This window comes from Mandrillus leucophaeus, unplaced genomic scaffold (assembly GCF_000951045.1).
Source record: "Mandrillus leucophaeus isolate KB7577 unplaced genomic scaffold, Mleu.le_1.0 Scaffold76, whole genome shotgun sequence".
NCBI classification, from domain to species: domain Eukaryota; kingdom Metazoa; phylum Chordata; class Mammalia; order Primates; family Cercopithecidae; genus Mandrillus; species Mandrillus leucophaeus.
The window spans coordinates 4312574-4320882 of NW_012108252.1; positions in this window are offsets into that span (position 1 = coordinate 4312574).

An 8309-nucleotide genomic window follows, 5' to 3' on the forward strand; every position below is an offset into this window, starting at 1 on the left:
TTGAGTAATAGTAAAACTCGAGTCTCCCACACAGTTGGCTCTGTGTAAGTTACTCTTCGACTGCAATTCCCCTGTCTCGATAAATCAGTTCTGTCTAGGCAGTGGGCAAGGTCAACCCATTGGGTAGTTACAGACAGAAGGAGAACTAAGAAGCCTCCACACAGGTATCATCACACCTCAATGAGCAGCCACAAAAGTCTCCACGAGTTCAGAAGGAGCAATAATTAGCACCTAATATAGAGAATAGGTTGTCCTGAAAATTCCTCATGTGAAACAAAATGTGGAATTTGACATATGGTCTGTACTGTTCTGGTCTGGAAATCCCTAGTTAACACAAATATTCTTTCACAGCTAATTCTAGAGCAGTGCTATCCAAGAGAAATAATACAAGATACAAATGTAAAGTTTTCCAGTAGCCATATTAAAAAATGAAAAAGAAACAGATGACATTAATTTTAATAATCTACTTCATTTAAAACAATATATCCAAAGTATTATTTCAAAATGTATCATTATAAAAAGACAATTAGAGATATTTTACATCTATCATATAAAAATCTAGTATATTTTCCACATAGCAGCATTCAACAGAATACTAAATTTTCATGGGAAATTTTTGATCTGTGTGTACAACATAAAATTTATAGCTGAAAAAATGGATACACAAATCCCTATTGTTTCAAACTTACTTAAAAGTTTTCCAAGAGATAAATTGAATATCTACTTCTAAATTTAAATTTATTAAAGTTCAATAAAATTTTAAAAATCCACTTCCCCAGTACTATCAACCCCACTTCAATAACTCAGTAGACACATGGGATTAGCGCCCCCCATAATGACCAGCACAGTTCTAGATAAGCGGACTTCAGGTCTGGCTATCTTCAGAACAGAACTCTTACTGTACAGATGTCCACTCAGAAACAGTAACATTACAGAAATAAGAATTCTTCATTTACCAACCCAAATGCCCATCAATGATAGACTGGATAAAGAAAATGTGGCACATATACACCACAGAATACTATGCAGCCATAAAAAAGAATGAAATCATGTCCTTTGCAAGGACATGGATGAAGCTGGAAGCCATCATTCTAGTTTGTTAGCAAACTAATGCACGAACAAGAAACCAACCACCACATGTTCTCACTCATCAGTGGGAGTTGAACAATAAGAACACATGGACACAGAGAGGGGAATATCACACCAGGGCCTGTCGGGAGTGGGGGGAAAGGGGAGGGAGAGCATTAGGACAAATACCTAATGCATGTGGGGCTTAAAACCTAGACAACTGGTTGATAGGTGTAGCAAACCATCATGGCACATGTATACCTACGTAACAAACCTGCACATTCTGCACGTGTATCCTGGAACTTAAAATTTTTTTAAAAAAATGAAAAAGAATTCTTTACTTTTGCAGAAAGCTTTGAGATCCTTAAAATGCTATATAAGCCCAATGAAATATGGTGGGTGGAATTTCCTATAGGCTTTCCTAGGAAAAATATTTGCACTCAAATTTCAGCTCAAACACTTCCTATTTGGATCTTTTACATTAGGCTTGCCCAGCTGCAGTTTCCATGTATAAAGAAAGGGTTGATGATTATCCCCCACCAAGCTCAAGGAGTTGAAGATTAAATAGGATGATATGCAAAAAAAAAAAAAAAAACCATGCAGTTATAGAGATGTTAGCTGTCATTATTACTGTAACTATAAGAGGTGGGTATCACCCTTGTTTTACAATAAGGAAACAGTCTGGAGAATGTAACTGAATAACCCAAAGTCAGGACATGGTAGGGGAGGAACTCAAAATTGTATCTTCTAGCTCCAAATCAAATACTTTTTCCACTATTGGTATCACAAATGCCTTACATAAAATCTAAACAACTCCAATCTGAGGATACTTAGAAGTTAGTAAATAAATTTAAATCAAGAAATTAGAATTCAATATATCAAAAGATGATGGGGGGAAAAATGAAAAACCCCCAACATGTTCTAAAAGGAAATACTGATCATGAGAAGAATGACTGATTTTATCACGCAAAATTTTAAAGGCTGATTTAGCAAACTCTTTCTCAGAATGATCAAAAAGATAGCACAGACCTTTCAAGTTTTTAAATACAGGTGGTCATTTGTCTTACAGAAACATTCATTATCAGCCTCCTGAGGAGATGCAGGCATGTCTTGGAAAGGCACAGACCTTTGGGGATAGGTCAGAATCAGAAAATATCTTTAAACCCAGCAGCACTTTTCAAGACAACTATTATTTGAAACCCAAGGTTTAAATATAACAAGTGAGACAATGTGAGAATCTCCTTGCTTTAGTTTGCTGCACTGATTCATCATGAAGTCAAAGGTGATGCTTTATGGATAACTCTGTAAAAGTAGAGAATTGTTCAGTTAACAACAAGCTAGCTATCCTCTAGGGGTCTGAAACTAGGATGTTGGGTAGGATCAGTGCTCTCGCTAGGCCTCTAGAGAAGGATCCTTCCTTGCCTCTCCCAGCTTCTGGTGGTTCCCAATAATTCTTGGCATTCCTTGGGTTGGATGCATTGATCCAGTCTCTGTCCCCATCATCACAGGCATTCTCCTCCTATATCTGTCTCTGTGTCTCTTACTCTTCTCACAAGGCTGCCATTCATATTGGATTAGGGCCTACCCTAATGATGTCATCTCAGGATATTGCTAGGATATCAACTTGATAACATCTGCAAAAAAAATCTAATTCCAAATAAGGTCATATTTACAGCTGCCAGGGGTTGGAACTTCAACATATCTTTTGGGGAGATACAGTTCAACCCGTAACAAGGAGAATAACCTGTGAATTTGTTTTCTGAGTCTCTTTCCTCTCAGATAAACAAGGACTTTTCAATCATCCCTTCCTGCACCATCATTTTTCTTTCCTTTTCACTAAATCATTCCCATCAGCATGCAAAATACCTAATATATGCAAAACAAAAAAAAAGCCCTCCCTTGACGCCATCTCTGTCTCCAACTATGGCTCCAGTTCTCTCTCCTGTTAAAGCAAAACTCCTCAAGAAAGAGTCCCCTTCCTTCACTTCCTCATAATCCAATTCTCTCTAACCCAGGTCCACTCAGGTTTCTCCACCACACTTTTTGTCAGCATCACGTATGACCTCCACATTGCCAGATTCCAGTGGTAAATTCTCCACCCTTAGCTCCTTGTTTCATGAGCTCTGGTCACACTGATTGCTTCATCCTCCTCAGAAGGCTTTTCTCCTTGCTTCTAACACCTCACACTCTCCAGCTTTTTCTCGTATCTAATCACCACTCCTCCCCTTCCTTTGTTAGATTAGTGTCTTCTCAAATTCTAAGGTGGAGTGCTCCTGGGCTCAGTTCTCTCTAGATGAACTTATACAATCTTATAGCCATAAATATAGTATGTACACTAACGGCCTGCCCTCACCCATCTCCATATATCCAACTGCCTACTTAACATCTCACTTGGATTTCTAATAGACATTCAGAGAAGCACTATGAAATGTCCACCTCCAACCCCACCAAAATGTTGACTCTCCCTGTCTAGTGAATGACACCATTATTCACCCAGTTGCTCAAGCCCCCCAGATTCTGGAGAAACAGCAAAGGCATGATCTCTACCCCAACTTTGCCTTCCAAATCTCACATGAGTGCATCTGATAGGTGGAACCTGAATCACATCCAGAATGCTACCTACAAGGGAGTGCAGGGATCATTTTTCTCATACCCCATATACAGTCCAGCAGTAAATTCTCATAATTCCATCTTCAAAATATATTCTGAATCCAACTACTTCTCACCCTATCTACCAATACAAACCACCATCATCTCCATCCGGGTGGCAAGAGCCTCCAACTGGCTCCCTATTCCAATTATGCCCCCTTACAGTCTATTTTCCACATAGTAGTAGCCTGCATGATCTTTAAAATTACATCAGATGTGCCCTGCCTCTGCCCTCAGCCCTCCAATGGCTTTCCATAGCCTGTCCCAACAAGGCAGGTAAAAAATCAACGGCCAAACTCCTAAGAGAAATGCAGGAACAGCACAAGCATGACCTCTGCCTCACTTTCGCCTTCCCCATCTTAGGTAAGTGCAAGTGCTTTGGTGGAACCTAAATTACATGGTGGCTCACGCCTGTAATCCCAACACTTTGGGAGGCTGAGGCGAGTGGATCACCTGAGGTCAGGAGTTTGAGACCAGCCTGGCCAACCTGGTGAAATCCCGTCTCTGCTAAAAAATACAAAAACTAGCTGGGCATGGTGGTAGGTACCTGGAATACCAGCTAGTCAGGAAGCTGAGGCAGGAGAATCACTTGAACCCAGTAGGCAGAGGTTGCCGTGAGCCGAGATCGAGCCATTGCACTCCAGCCTGGGCAACAGAGCAATACTCCATCTCAAAAAGAAAAGGCCAGGCACGGTGGCTCACATCTGTAATCCCAGCACTTTGGGAGACTGAGGCAGGCAGATCACAAGGTCAGGAGATCGAGACCATTCTGGCTAATGCGGTGAAACCCCGTCTCTACTAAAAATACGAAAATTAGTCAGGCATGGTGGGGGGCACCTGTAGTCCCAGCTACTCAGGAGGCTGAGACAGGAGAATGGCATGAACCCAGAAGGCGGAGCTTGCAGTGAGCCAAGATCACGCCATGCATTCCAGCCTGGGCAACAGAGCGAGACTCTGTCTGAAAAAAAAAAAAGAAAAAAAGAACTCCAGCTGCAAGCCAGGCTGGAAAAAAATACAGCCTTTCAGTATAGAACGGCCCTTGGAAAAAGGCTGGAATGTATATAAGGCCACTCCACCATGCCAGCATGTCCCCATGCTCACTACAGCAGCATTTGCATGAGCAATCAATAAAGAGGAAATAGGCTAAATGTTCAAAAGTAAAGGGCTGGTCAAATAAAGTGTACTATATCCCAGTTTAAAAAAAAGAGTATGTTCATTTCTGAAGGATACTTTATCAATGAAATTAAAAAATTACAATTTATCATTTACCAAAATAAAGTCTGGTTGAAAAGTAGCACATTTAGGTTGGGCACAGTGGCTCATGCCTGTAATCCCAGAACTTTGGGAGGCCAAGGCACGTGGATCACTTGAGGTCGGGAGTTTGAGACCAGCCTGGCCAACATGGTGAAACCCCATCTCTACTGAAAATACAAAAATTAGCCAGGTGTGGTGGGGGGCACTTGTAGTCCCAGCTACTTGGGAGGCAGAGGCAGGAGAATCACTTGAACCTGGGAGGCAGAAGTTGCAGTGAGCTGAGATCGCACCACTGTACTTCAGCCTGGGCGACAAGAGTGAAACTCCGTCTCAAAAAAAAAAAAAAAAAAAAAAAGAAAAGTAGTACATTTAGTCTCATCCCACTTTTATGGATAACTGGGGAAATTTGAATATGGCCTATAAATTCCTGATATTGTTGAATCAACATTAATTTTGCAGGTATGATTATGTATATTACATGATTATGTAGAAGGTCCTTGTTCTTAAGGAATGAATGCTGAAGTGTGTCGAATTTTTACTTTCAAATTATTCCAAATTAAAGCAGAGACAGAGAAATGTTAATTGGCGAAACCAGGAAAATGATATATGGGCATTCATGGTACTATTCTTTTAACTTTTCTTTTGGATCAAAATTTGTCAAAATAAAAATTTAGAGGCCAGGCACGGTGGTTTAATGCCTATAATCCCAGCACTTTGGGAGGCCAAGGCGGGTGGATCACCTAAGGTCAGGAGTTCAAGACCAGCCTGACCAATATGGTGAAACTCCGTCTCTACTAAAATTACAAAAATTAGCCAGGCGTGGTGGCATGCGCCTTTAGTCCCAGCTACTCAGGAGGTTGAGGCAGGGGGATCACTTGAACCCAGGAGGCAGAGATTGCAGTAAACCAAGATTGCACCACTGAACTCCAGCCTGGGCAACACAGCAAGACTCCATCTAAAAAAAAAAATTAGACAGAAAACCGTTAGGGAACAGTGACCAGTTTTATTTGCAAGGCTGCTGTGAGTTCAGGGCTGTTTCCTTTGCTCGTGTCACATCTTAAGTATATGCTCTCAGAATGCATGTATACAGAATACATGTAACCCAGTGTGGATTTAGACTGTACTTTATTCCTTTTCCCATTCTTAGAATACGTGCTGAGAAAATACAACCGTTCCAGGAAATGATACACTCACACACTCACACTCACACTCTCTCTCTCTCGCCCACTCCCTCCCTCTCAGGAAATAATTAAATGAAGGATAGCAAATGCACGGTGTATCAGCCACCAGAACCCCTCCTACACCAATGTCAGTTGAACTAATTGATCAAGTACTCTTTCCTGCCAAACCTCATTACGCCTCAGGATCCTTCAACACAGCTCTCTAGATAGCCTTGATTAACGAACAGGAGCTGGTATGAGATTAAACGTTTACCATTCATTTATTAAATGTCTACTTTAGCAAAACCTAAAAAAAAAAATAAAAATAAAAATAAACTCTGCGATTGTCATGAGTATCTTTGAGGCAGTTATGAAAAAAAGAGCTGAATTTGGAACCAAAAGACCTGATTCAAGCCCACCCTGTGTCTCTTACTTCTAGAACTTGGGAAAGCCTCTTAAAGTTATTTGCCCTCAGTTTCCACATCTGTAATAGACCTTTCTCACAGGGGTATCAGGTGGTTAAAAAGAGACAATGAACACTTTGTAAATGCCAAGGACAGTTACATACGAGGAGTGAGATCATACGAAGAATGGCCTCATGAAAAACGTAAAAACTTGCTCTAGTATTAGTATAAATCTGGATAGAAAATGAGTTCTAAGAGCCTAAAGTGTTTTGTTTTTGCTTGTTCATTTTTTAAGCCAATCCAAAAGAAGGGCAGACTGTGAATGCATTTTCTCAACATCTATTCTTGGTTCTTCATTTCTCCAACTTCTAAAAGCCTAAGGGTTCAATCCTCGGACCTTTCTGCTGTTCATTCCACAGGTTGTTTTCTCTAATCTCATGGCTTTAAGTATGATTCTTCATATGCTCTTGACTCCCAAATTTTGAAAATGTAACAAGACGTTAAAGTTTGGGTAAGGCTCCAACACAACAGATATCAAATATTAAGGTCAGAAGCTAATGCAAATGAATTTTTTCAAGGTAGATAACCGAGAAGAGTTTGACTTGGGCCCCTCACTGTAATCAAGGGCATAAAATGGTCTTGTTATTAGAGATTAAGGGGGGTAGGAAGGATTTGTGAAAGGTTTTCTTTGAAGAAAGCTGTGCTGTGAATAAGTTCTCTTCATGGAAAATACAGATCTATTGACAGAGGATGACTTGGACAGCTGACAGGTGTTCCCTGCAGTTTGGAGAAGGGGAAGAAGCCACTTAATTGGAGTGTGACTCCTACCTGGGTAATGTAAAGGTAGGAGGCTGCTAAAGCAGTGGATGGTAGCAGAAAAGATGACCCCTCAGGCAACAGCCAAGGCATAGGGTGTGTGTGTCCTGTGGACAAGATGTGGGCCGTGCAGGAGAAAGAGTGGGCCAGGACCCTTATCATTCTTTCTCAAGTGTTCTGCTTGGCAGAATAACAGGACTATACTTGAGAAAGTCTGTGTGTAGTGAGCTGCAGAAAAACCAGCAGCAGCTGGAGGAACAGGATGCATTACCCACACCAGCGGTCTTGCAAAGAGGAGCCACCAGAGAATTCACAAAAGAACCAAGGAAGATTCAGCGTTGAATATTAGCCAGCCCCAGGGAAAGTGTAACCATGTTAGGACAGAACCACTCAAGTAAGAACTTTCTGATCTCTTTTTGCTCTATCCTCCAAGGTCTCCAACTCTGGAGTGGTTGAAACCATAAGTAATGAGAAGATAAGCAAGAAAGAGAAAAAAGCTGACCATAACTTCTTCCCCAGTGTGGCAGCCTATGTGCTATAGGCACAAGCTTGAGAGGTTTAAGACAGGGGAGTTGGAAGCAGAAGAACCATGACCTCTTCGTATTAAAAAACGTGTATTTTTTTTAATCAGCCTCTACATTGAGTATACACCATGTGATGAGTATACACCATATGATGACATAAGTATTGATTAACAGAGTGAACTGGACATTTTTTTCTGGATCAACATTGCATTTTCCTAAAGTGAACCATGGAACGTTCTGATACACAAGAACGACAAGAAAAATCATGGTGCCTCCCAGAGTTTTTACCCGACGGCACAGAAGACCACTACTCTACCAAATGTTAAAGGGACATTCAGAGACAAAAATAAAGTTGGACTCAGGTTGCATCCCTGGAGCTGTGCTTCTTCACAATACCTGTCATGGTCATAGAAGAGGCCTTTCAGAATCATCAT